The sequence below is a fragment of the Miscanthus floridulus genome, chromosome 3 (genome assembly GCF_019320115.1).
Source record: "Miscanthus floridulus cultivar M001 chromosome 3, ASM1932011v1, whole genome shotgun sequence".
Taxonomy (NCBI): domain Eukaryota; kingdom Viridiplantae; phylum Streptophyta; class Magnoliopsida; order Poales; family Poaceae; genus Miscanthus; species Miscanthus floridulus.
This window is the reverse complement of record NC_089582.1, coordinates 84,299,949-84,311,686: the sequence shown is the minus strand read 5'-3', so window position 1 is coordinate 84,311,686 and position 11,738 is coordinate 84,299,949. Positions and strand designations below refer to the sequence as shown.

The 11,738-nt window shown below is 45.9% G+C and overlaps 2 pseudogenes; both read left to right on the top strand.

Moving 5' to 3' along the window:
• Positions 1-231: 231 nt before the first annotated feature.
• On the top strand, positions 232-1,431 carry LOC136546017 (protein ALP1-like; annotated as a pseudogene).
• Positions 1,432-5,133: 3,702 nt separating this feature from the next.
• Positions 5,134-6,333, top strand: LOC136546016 (protein ALP1-like; annotated as a pseudogene).
• The last annotated feature ends 5,405 nt before the right edge of the window (positions 6,334-11,738 follow it).

Sequence of the window (11,738 nt, the reverse complement as noted above, 5' to 3'; positions counted from 1 at the left end):
TCTTAGATGCGCAATTGTTCTCAAATGTGCAATTGTCATTTCTGACAGATGAGGGCTTCCAGATCACGTCTCCGAAGACGATTGGATGACGATTCTTCAGACGACGATGATTACTTCATCTTGACAGCTGCTTAGATTGTGCACATGTTTTGGAATAAAAAAAGAAGACCCGGTGGTTCGGTCCATGGCCATGCTGTTATTTATCGCGATAGAGAAGGTGGCCACCGGAGGATGTTTCAAGATTATTTGGCGGATAATCCGACGTATGGTCCAGATTTATTCCGTCGGAGGTTGTTGTTCTTTCACCTCAGATTAATTCATAGTATTTGTTAAATTTTTATACGAGGTGTTGAACTTTTTTTCATTTTCTTCAGATTCAGAATGAATAGGGATCTTTTCCTACGCATCATGAATGCTGTTGAAGCACATGATTATTACTTTGTGCAGAAAAGGGATGCGATAGGTGTGCTTGGTCTGAGTTGCTTCCAAAAAGTCACTGCCGCTCTACGTATGCTCACATATGGGGTTCCTGCTGATGCTACAGATGAGTACGTTCGCATTGGCGAAAGCACTGCACTTGAGAGCCTACGTAGGTTTGTTGCTGCAGTTGTTGAAATATTTGAAGCGGAATACCTAAGACATCCCAATGAGGCTGACATAGCACGCTTACTGGCACTCAATGAGAAAAGAGGTTTCCCTGGAATGTTAGGGTCTATCGATTGTATGCATTGGGCATGGAAGAATTGTCCAGTTGAATCGCAGGGTCAGTACAAGGGGCATGTGAACAAGCCAACTATCATTTTAGAAGCTGTTGCGTCTCATGACCTTTGGATATGGCATGCATTTTTTGGGATGCCTGGGTCTCATAATGATATCAATGTCCTTCACCGGTCTCCATTATTTGACAACCTGGCGGAAGGTATTGCTCCAGAGGTGAACTATACCATTAATGGTCACGATTACAAGATGGGTTATTATCTCACCGATGGTATATATCCCCCCTGGGCTACTTTAGTGAAGTCCATCTCTCTTCCTATGGGTAACAAGAGGAAATACTTTGCCAAAGCGCAAGAATCAGCGAGGAAGGATGTTGAAAGAACTTTTGGGGCTTTTCAATCTAGGTTTGCCATTGTTCGACAACCAGGTCGCGTTTGGGACACAGAGACGCTAGCATTGATCATGAGGGCTTGTGTCATCATGCACAATATGATTGTTGAAGATGAAAGAGATGTGGACCCTGATGAGAGATTCGATTATGGTGGTGAAAATGTGCAACCTTCTCATGGCATTCCTACTCGCACACTAGCTTAATTTATTGAAGCGCATAAAAAGATCCGAGACAAGGAAACACATTTCCAGTTGAAAGAAGACCTCATCGAGCACCTATGGAACCATCATCCTGATCTATATCCTATGGAACCAGCATCATGATTTAGTTTCAATTTCTTAGCATTTTCATTTAAGTGTACTGAACACTTTGTGTTATCAATTGTAATGAACAATTTAGTTTCATATTTCTGTATTCGATATTTCTTTTTAAGTGATTTGTGTTAACATATGTGTTAATTCCATAGTCTCGGCAAGACACAATTTGATCCTAGACGTCACAATTTGATTTATGCTGTACAGTGCTTGGTTTCCATCAATTGTCAGCAACAGCATTCAGTTTGATCAGGAGCAGCACTCGGTTCCATCGAGTCCATGCGCACAGCTACACAGTACCATGCACGTTGATCATTATCAAGAACCAATTCACATGCCATACACTGAAATAAAATATGATAGCTGCATCTTTGAATCAAATTTCCACTCAAATAAAATATGACAGCTGCATGTATCACACAAGTACACTCAAATAAATATGACAATAGAACCAATGATTCTATGAAAAACAATTGAAGTGAAGAAGTAAAGGTTCTCTGATTCACAAATCGAATCCTATAATGTTTGGGTAAATAAAGTGCAAGGCATGAACTAAAACTAGTTTGCCATATGTCGTGCAAGGATCTTCTTCTTCATTATCTCAAGCCACTGCAGCTGGTCCTGGTCGAGGGAGCTCTTGTCCGCCAACATGATTTCTTTCTCCTCCTTCAACAAGTCTGCTTCAATTTTTTTTTCTTCATTTGGCAATCGCTTCTTCTCAAGCTCAAGTGAAGCCTTCTCTACCTCAATTGAGGCCATGTACCTCTCCTTTTTCTCCTTATCTCTTTCCCTGTCAAAAGCCTCCTTCTTCTCCCACATCTTGTCCAAAGCTTCAATGCAAGCGTCAGCGCCTCCTCGCCTAAAAGCTTCTTTTGCCCTCTTCTGACCCATTGGCCTCTTTCGATCTTCAGAACTTGGCGCTGCAATCTCTTGCACTTCGTCATTGATGTTAGCTTGCACATTGTTCGGCGTGGAGTCCTTGGTAGTCTTCTGTTTTTTCTTAGTGGCTTGTTTCTGCTGCTCAGCCAGTTCAATCCTTTTTGTCTTCCACTTGTCTTCATCCTTCAACCTGTTCCAACAATGTAGAAGAGTAAACGACTTCTTCTCCTCGTCTACTCCCGTGTACATCTCAGATGCTTCAGTAATCTACACAATGTAGAAGGGTGTCTTCCACTAGGATTCTTCCCCTGTAATCTTAGTAGTAGTATTATTATGTAATCCTACTAGGAACTCTCATTGTAAACCGACTAGGATTCTGACCTCCTGACTATATAAAGGAGGGCAGGGTTCCTAGACAAGAGTGACTTTTTGAACAATTGTACGCAACACAACACTTGACAATCAATCCAACGCAAAGGCTAACGCCGACTAGACGTAGGGCTATTACTCGATCAAAGATCGAGGGTCCAAACCAGGATAAATCAACTGTCTCTTGCGTTAACCATTGAGTTCTGCATACGCTGAAGCCCAAACATACTGCCTCGGGGACCCCCGTGGTAGGCTATCGGTAGTCAAACATCGACAATTGGGTTGTTGATTGTTGTTTGATTGGGTTGGCTCATGGGCTCTGGTTTTACTTCTTATTGTTGTGGTTGGGTTGGCAGTGGTGGTGGAGGTGGTGGTAAGGCTGGTGTTGGTTTGGCATTTGTGGTGGATTGGGTGGGTGAGTGACCGTGTATGGTTGGATGTTGGAATGATTGTTGTAGCTGAATGATGATTTGGGGTTGTCGTAGGTGTTGTAATGGTGATAGGAGGGATTGTAACTAGCGAAGGTTGGGTATTGTTGAAGCTGGAGTTGTGAGGGAATACCATAGTTCACTGGCCTGTAGTGGTATGGGGTGGTTGCGGTGGTGGGTTGTCTCCTTGTGTAGTTGACAGGTTTTGGTTGTCCTAAGGCGGCAGCTTGCTGTGCCTCTTGGTATTCTTTCCCCTTCACAAAATAGGCGCACTATTTTGTCATGTGCCCCTTTCCTAGGCCAAAGAAATGGCAGTAAAGTTTCACTGGGTCTCTTGGGTTGGGTCTATTTTGGGTATTATCTCTGTTATCATTTTGGCTATTTGCGGGGGTTTGCTGAGGTCTTTGGTTTGGTTGCTGTGGGGGTATTAACCCCTATACCCTTGCGGCTAGGCTTGGGCTAGCCCGGATCAGGGGGTCCAGCCCACTAGAAGACGACGCACGGCCCGACCAACCTATTTGGAATCTCACGTAAGGAATCAAGGCAGATTTGGAGATCAAGCAAGATCCTGGTCGGTTAGAATAGGAATCCTTATCCGGCCACCTATGGCAATTGTAACTGGCTAGGATTAGTTTCCAGATCTGTAACCCTACCCCCCGGACTATATAAGGCGGGCAGGGGACCCCTCTAAAAAACATGTCTCATTGACATACAGTAATACAATCAGACACTGGACGTAGGTATTACGCCTTTACGGCGGCCGAACCTGGATAAAACCTTGTGTCTGTCTTGCGTTACCATCTTGTTTGTTGCTTGCACATCTGTCTACCAATAATCTACTACCTTGGGCATACCCCTCGGTAGACTGCCGACCATATTTCATCGACAGTGGCACGCCAGGTAGGGGGTATGCGTACTACTCTCCAGGCGAACAAGATGGTCATCATCCTTGGTTCCATGGCTACGCCAAACGGCCTCACATTCACCATCGGCTAGATCACCTAGACCACTGGCTCCAATGACTTCATCGCCACGACCTCGGAAGAGGTGCGGGTTCAATCTACGCCAACCACTGCTTCACCTGCATCGGCTATGGCTCCGACCATGGAGGATCTGACTCCGACCATGGTGGATTTGGCTCCGACCACGGTGGATCTGGCTCCGACCACGCCAACGTCGTCTTCAGCCACGCTAACAACCCGTCATCCACTTCCTCGCTACAAAAGGAGGCAGATCGACAACATCGACCTGCTCGACTCTATCGATCGGGTCGGCACCAAACTTGCCGAAACTCTAGCTCTAGTAAGTTCGATTCAAAGTCAACCTAATGAGCAGGTAAGAGCATCTCCAATGGTTTTGCATTTTTTGTTTGGCAAAACATGGAGTTTGCCAACTCCCAAATAAATATGGCAAAGGTAAAAAGAATCAATCTACAACGGTTCCCCATTATTCACTTGGCAAAAACGAAAATTGTGGACCCACACTATTTCCCGGTGATTTTTTCCCTTCGCGCGCGGACTTCGATCTCTCGCGGGGCTTTCTTCGCGCCGTCGCGGGACTTTCCTCCCGCGGTCGCGGCGTTGCCAGGCTGCCTCGCCAGCAGGTAGCCCGACAACGGTGCGCCTCCACCATCTTGAACGCCACCATCCCACCGTAGCTGACCCCGACCACCGTGCCCAGGAAGCCAAAGATGGATTCCAGGTTGCTGGAGACTACATCAAGCCGGCGTGCCCTGCAAATCTCCAAGGTTTGTGCTTCATAGATGAATAGCTTGCAGCAGAGCCTATCGTATTTTGTTGGATGTTCTCAGATGCGCAATTGTTCTCAAATGTGCAATTGTCATTTCTGACAGATGAGGGCTTCCAGATCACGTCTCCGAAGACGATTGGATGACGATTCTTCAGACGACGATGATTACTTCATCTTGACAGCTGCTTAGATTGTGCACATGTTTTGGAATAAAAAAAGAAGACCCAGTGGTTTGGTCCATGGCCATGCTGTTATTTATCGCGATAGAGAAGGTGGCCACCGGAGGATGTTTCAAGATTATTTGGCGGATAATCCGACGTATGGTCCAGATTTATTCCGTCGGAGGTTGTTGTTCTTTCACCTCAGATTAATTCATAGTATTTGTTAAATTTTTATACGAGGTGTTGAACTTTTTTTCATTTTCTTCAGATTCAGAATGAATAGGGATCTTTTCCTACGCATCATGAATGCTGTTGAAGCACATGATTATTACTTTGTGTAGAAAAGGGATGCGACAGGTGTGCTTGGTCTGAGTTGCTTCCAAAAAGTCACTGCCGCTCTACGTATGCTCACATATGGGGTTCCTGCTGATGCTACAGATGAGTACGTTCGCATTGGCGAAAGCACTGCACTTGAGAGCCTACGTAGGTTTGTTGCTGCAGTTGTTGAAATATTTGAAGCGGAATACCTGAGACATCCCAATGAGGCTGACATAGCACGCTTACTGGCACTCAATGAGAAAAGAGGTTTCCCTGGAATGTTAGGGTCTATCGATTGTATGCATTGGGCATGGAAGAATTGTCCAGTTGAATCGCAGGGTCAGTACAAGGGGCATGTGAACAAGCCAACTATCATTTTAGAAGCTGTTGCGTCTCATGACCTTTGGATATGGCATGCATTTTTTGGGATGCCTGGGTCTCATAATGATATCAATGTCCTTCACCGGTCTCCATTATTTGACAACCTGGCGGAAGGTATTGCTCCAGAAGTGAACTATACCATTAATGGTCACGATTACAAGATGGGTTATTATCTCGCCGATGGTATATATCCCCCCTGGGCTACTTTAGTGAAGTCCATCTCTCTTCCTATGGGTAACAAGAGGAAATACTTTGCCAAAGCGCAAGAATCAGCGAGGAAGGATGTTGAAAGAACTTTTGGGGCTTTTCAATCTAGGTTTGCCATTGTTCGACAACCAGGTCGCGTTTGGGACACAAAGACGCTAGCATTGATCATGAGGGCTTGTGTCATCATGCACAATATGATTGTTGAAGATGAAAGAGATGTGGACCCTGATGAGAGATTCGATTATGGTGGTGAAAATGTGCAACCTTCTCATGGCATTCCTACTCGCACACTAGCTGAATTTATTGAAGCGCATAAAAAGATCCGAGACAAGGAAACACATTTCCAGTTGAAAGAAGACCTCATCGAGCACCTATGGAACCATCATCCTGATCTATATCCTATGGAACCAGCATCATGATTTAGTTTCAATTTCTTAGCATTTTCATTTAAGTGTACTGAACACTTTGTGTTATCAATTGTAATGAACAATTTAGTTTCATATTTCTGTATTCGATATTTCTTTTTAAGTGATTTGTGTTAACATATGTGTTAATTCCATAGTCTCGGCAAGACACAATTTGATCCTAGACGTCACAATTTGATTTATGCTGTATAGTGCTTGGTTTCCATCAATTGTCAGCAACAGCATTCAGTTTGATCAGGAGCAGCACTCGGTTCCATCGAGTCCATGCGCACAGCTACACAGTACCATGCACGTTGATCATTATCAAGAACCAATTCACATGCCATACACTGAAATAAAATATGATAGCTGCATCTTTGAATCAAATTTCCACTCAAATAAAATATGACAGCTGCATGTATCACACAAGTACACTCAAATAAATATGACAATAGAACCAATGATTCTATGAAAAACAATTGAAGTGAAGAAGTAAAGGTTCTCTGATTCACAAATCGAATCCTATAATGTTTGGGTAAATAAAGTGCAAGGCATGAACTAAAACTAGTTTGCCATATGTCGTGCAAGGATCTTCTTCTTCATTATCTCAAGCCACTGCAGCTGGTCCTGGTCGAGGGAGCTCTTGTCCGCCAACATGATTTCTTTCTCCTCCTTCAACAAGTCTGCTTCAATTTTTTTCTCTTCATTTGGCAATCGCTTCTTCTCAAGCTCAAGTGAAGCCTTCTCTACCTCAATTGAGGCCATGTACCTCTCCTTTTTCTCCTTATCTCTTTCCCTGTCAAAAGCCTCCTTCTTCTCCCACATCTTGTCCAAAGCTTCAATGCAAGTGTCAGCGCCTCCTCGCCTAAAAGCTTCTTTTGCCCTCTTCTGACCCATTGGCCTCTTTCGATCTTCAGAACTTGGCGCTGCAATCTCTTGCACTTCGTCATTGATGTTAGCTTGCACATTGTTCGGCGTGGAGTCCTTGGTAGTCTTCTGTTTTTTCTTAGTGGCTTGTTTCTGCTGCTCAGCCAGTTCAATCCTTTTTGTCTTCCACTTGTCTTCACCCTTCAACCTGTTCCAACAATGTAGAAGAGTAAACGACTTCTTCTCCTTGTCTACTCCCGTGTACATCTCAGATGCTTCAGTAATCTACACAAGTAAAAAAATTAAAATGTTTATATCCTCACATATTAACTAAATATTGCGAAACAAATAAAAGAACCAACTACGAAAACAAACCATGTCTTGGATAGTCGCTCCACTTTGATTCCTACGCTCAATTTTCTCGTAGCATGAACAGTACTTGTTCACATCCTTCTGAATAGTGAGCCACCTATGCATAATAGAGTTCTCTGTCCTGATAGCTTTAGTTGTCTTGTGTTCGTCGAAGAAAGCACGAATTCTACCCCAAAATGATAAACGATTTTGATTGGCACCGTGAATGGGATCTTTGCTAACATTCAACCAAGCTGAGCATATAACTATATCTTCATCTTTATCAAATTTTTTTGTCCTATGTGATGCACCCTTTCCAGCACGACGGCAACCAGCAACTTCAGCTGCCTGCACTTCCACAACATCATCATCTTGAAATGCGGAAGGAAGATCATTACTAGTTTGCTGAGTGTGTGGAGTCAGTGGAAAGTTCAAGTCGTCCAAGCTAGGAAAGTTTATGCCATTTGATGTGAGTATGCCCGTATAGAATCCCATTCCTTCCATTTGAACGAATCTGCCAAAAAACAGCAAATGTTGTGTTTCAAATTAGCACGAATAGATCAAAGACACTACATATATTCGCTCTTATTCGAAAAAAATAAAGATCAAAGGACATGCGTAGACATCTGTACATATACACCTTCACATCATACAGGGACATGCATATCATCGAGGAGGATATTGTTTAAACGGACACATCTGTGCATATCATCGAAGACCTTTGTTGAATTCTAGAAGCAAATGCTACTATTTGGGAATCATAGCACAGCCGTCCATCCCCTCCGCACAGAGCCACAGAACGCTAGCTAGCAACAATGGAAAACGTATACCATCAATTGAAAGATTGGATCATGGAGTACCTCAACCCTAGCCGCGTTGATGAAGATGCTGGTCGCCCAGGAAGAACAGGTCGTGATCCCTTGGAGGTCCTTCTGGGGTTCGCGGGAATGTACGACGGCGCGATCCCGTCGACTCCTTCTAGGGTTTCGCGGGAAGGAAACCCGGCGGCGCGGGAGGGAATAGCGAGCGCGCGAGAGGGAAATATTGCGCGGGAGAAGCGCGCGAGAGGGAATGCGAAGCCGAGCGCAAGCGCGCATATATGTGAGTCCATCCCAGGTTTTTGCCAAGTTAATAGAAATGCCAAGCCCATTTGCCAAACCATTGGAAAGGAGATTTTTAAAGTTTTTTCCAAAAACAAGAATGCCAAGCCCATTTGCAAAACCGTTGGAGTTGCTCTAACTACGACCCACAACAGATCTACCCGACTAGCTCAGGCCAGTCATCCTGCATGATTCAGTATGGATCTCGTGGTCACATCTACTCCTGAAGGGCGCTCCGTCCGTCGCCGGCCAGCCCCTGTGATAGGTCTCCGACTCTCCGAGTATGAAGCCTCGATGGAGAACCACCAGGTCCAGCCCTACAGCCTATGCAACTTCGTCAACATGGTCTGAATTGAGGATTATCAAGAAGGATCGATCCACATAGTTCAAGAGGGTGGCTCAAGCTCCTCATCCGGCATCGCATCTAATGCCTCCGTCCACATCGAGCTCCAGCATCATGACGATGAAGGCATCGAATACGATCTGGATATCCTAGACCATGCCCCGAGGTTCCCACAATTCCCGTCCTTCCCACCAAAGCGAGGAGACTTGATCAATGTCGTCAGTAATGATGAATCACCGGCAGTCGGCAAAACAGAACAAGAAAGGCTAGCACGCGAAGCATGCAATATTGACTAGTTTAATCGCCGACAAATTGAAGCCAAGGCAGAAGAGGAGGCCCGACGCATAAGGGTGCAGCCACACAACCTTAACAATGCCTTTGACAGAGTGGGGGACAAGCAGGTCTTCAGGACTCCAAGCGCCAACGTAGTTGTTGCTATGGCGACAATGCAACGACTACCCAACACCCCGGAAACACAGGCAGTTTGTGATGATATACAAGCTTATCTGACGGCTGCTATGGCCCAGACTGTAGAGATTGTAAATCAAACCCGGGCTCTATCCGTCTCAGTCGAATCAAGCCATAGCCACCAATACTCAAGTCGCTCACAGCCACCCAACCAACGTGGCTCACGCAACAATGACTCATCAGACAACTATCAAGGCAGAAACGGTGGCCATGATGGTGGTCGAGACGACAACCGTCGTTGGGAGGACAACCGCCGTGACGTTCGGGACGACAACTACCAAGACAACCGTGATAATCGCTGCGATAACCATGGTCGTCGGGTTAATCAGGATGGCAACCGAGATCGCCGTGATGGCAATAACAATCTCTGCCATTACCTCGGAGGACGCGATCTGCGCGATCGCATCAACCAAAGAGCCAATGATTGTGCATCCCATGAAAGCTATCACCGTATGGAATATGATACTACCCACGACCCTCCGGGTTTGAAGCAATTTACTCTACACCTTCACCAAGTCATATGGCCCAAGAACTTCAAGCTTGAAAAACTTCAGAAGTACGATAGCAAGGAGAACCCCAAATTATGGGTCATGCTCTATGAAACTGCATGCAGATCAGCCATGGCTGACGAGCACGTCATGTCTAACTACTTCCCAGTTGCTGTCGGCCATGCAGGTCACCAATGGCTGGTTAGCTTGCCGGCAAACTACTTTGATTCTTGGCAAGAGCTCAAGCAAGCTTTCATCGACAACTTCATTGCTACTTGCGAGTAACCCGACAATAAATATGATCTGTAGCGGATTCAAGACCGGAAAGATGAGCCGCTACGCAAGTAAGTCCGGTGTTTCTCGGAGATGCGTATCAAGGTCCCATCAATCTCTGACAATGAGGCAATCGAGGCTTTCATCACTGGTCTCCGCTTCCATGATGCCCTATGGGACAAGCTCCTTCGCAAGAGACCTGAATCAGTCACAGCGCTCCTGGCCACTACTAAGAAATATGCGGATGCCGACGATGCTAAAAAGATAATCATTGAAGAAGGAGCAAGGGTTCCACGCTCCGACCACCCCTACACCGCGACGACTACCGCAGCAACCGTGGTCGGAACGACAATTTTGATTGCCGCAACTAGCGCAATGACCCCCGCGACCACCGCAACCAGCGTAATCAGCGGCGTAATCGCCGTGACGATTACAGGGGTAAGCGTGCTTGGGAAGATGACGGCAAGGTCAACACCATTAAGAAAGGTGGCGGATGTCGCAACTACGAAGAAGATTACACCAAAGCATTAAGAGGACCCTGCCAGCTCCACCCCAAGTCAAACCATACCATGGAGAATTGCCGCGTTCTCAAGTCTATCTATACATGTCAATAGGCTCCGGATATGTCCGACAAGCCTAACGATGCAGGGGAACACACAACGAGGACAACGACGATGAAGACACAGATCCTTGTCACAAGTACGTCAAGCCAACTGATCGTGTTCACACTATCATTGGAGGCAAAGTGTCCATCGAGACTAAACGAGAACGCAAGCTGCTCGCCCGTGCCTGCTTGAACATGGCAAACACCGACAACCTCATCGCCAATCCATGGCTCCTTCCTTGGTCTCACTGCAAGATCTCCTTCAGTAGAAAAGACCAATGGGCTATGATACCTGAGCTAGGGCGTTTTCCCCTAGTCCTCGATCCTTGTATCAACAAGGTTCAGTTTAATAGAGTGCTGATCGATGGCGGCAGTTCCATCGATATACTATACAAGAATAGTCTGCCAGCCCTAAAGATAACCCAGGTGGATCTCAAACCATATGAGGCACAGTTCTGGGGTGTTCTCCCTAGACAGAGCTCTACACCTCTTGGGCAGATCACGCTACCTGTGTAATTTGGGACCCCGGACCACTTCCGCACCGACTACGTTAACTTCGTGGTCGCTGACTTCGATGGCACCTACCATGCTATCCTTGGTCGACCATCGCTCACCAAGTTCATGGCCATACCTCATTACAGGTATTTGGTGCTCAAGATGCCTACCAAGAAAGGGGTTCTAACTCTCAGGGGCAATGTATATGCAGTGTATACCTACGAGGATGACAGCTTCAAAATAGCAGAGGCTCACGACCTCTCTATTTGCATGGCTGAAACCATGCTCGACGCCAAGAAGACCTCAACCGACCACCTGGAGATCCCAGAGCTCGTGGCTCCACGCAAGAACATCAAGTCTAAGGAGCACAAGGTGATCCAGCTGGTCGACGGTGATCCCAGCAAAATGGCCCTTATCGAGGCCAACCTGGA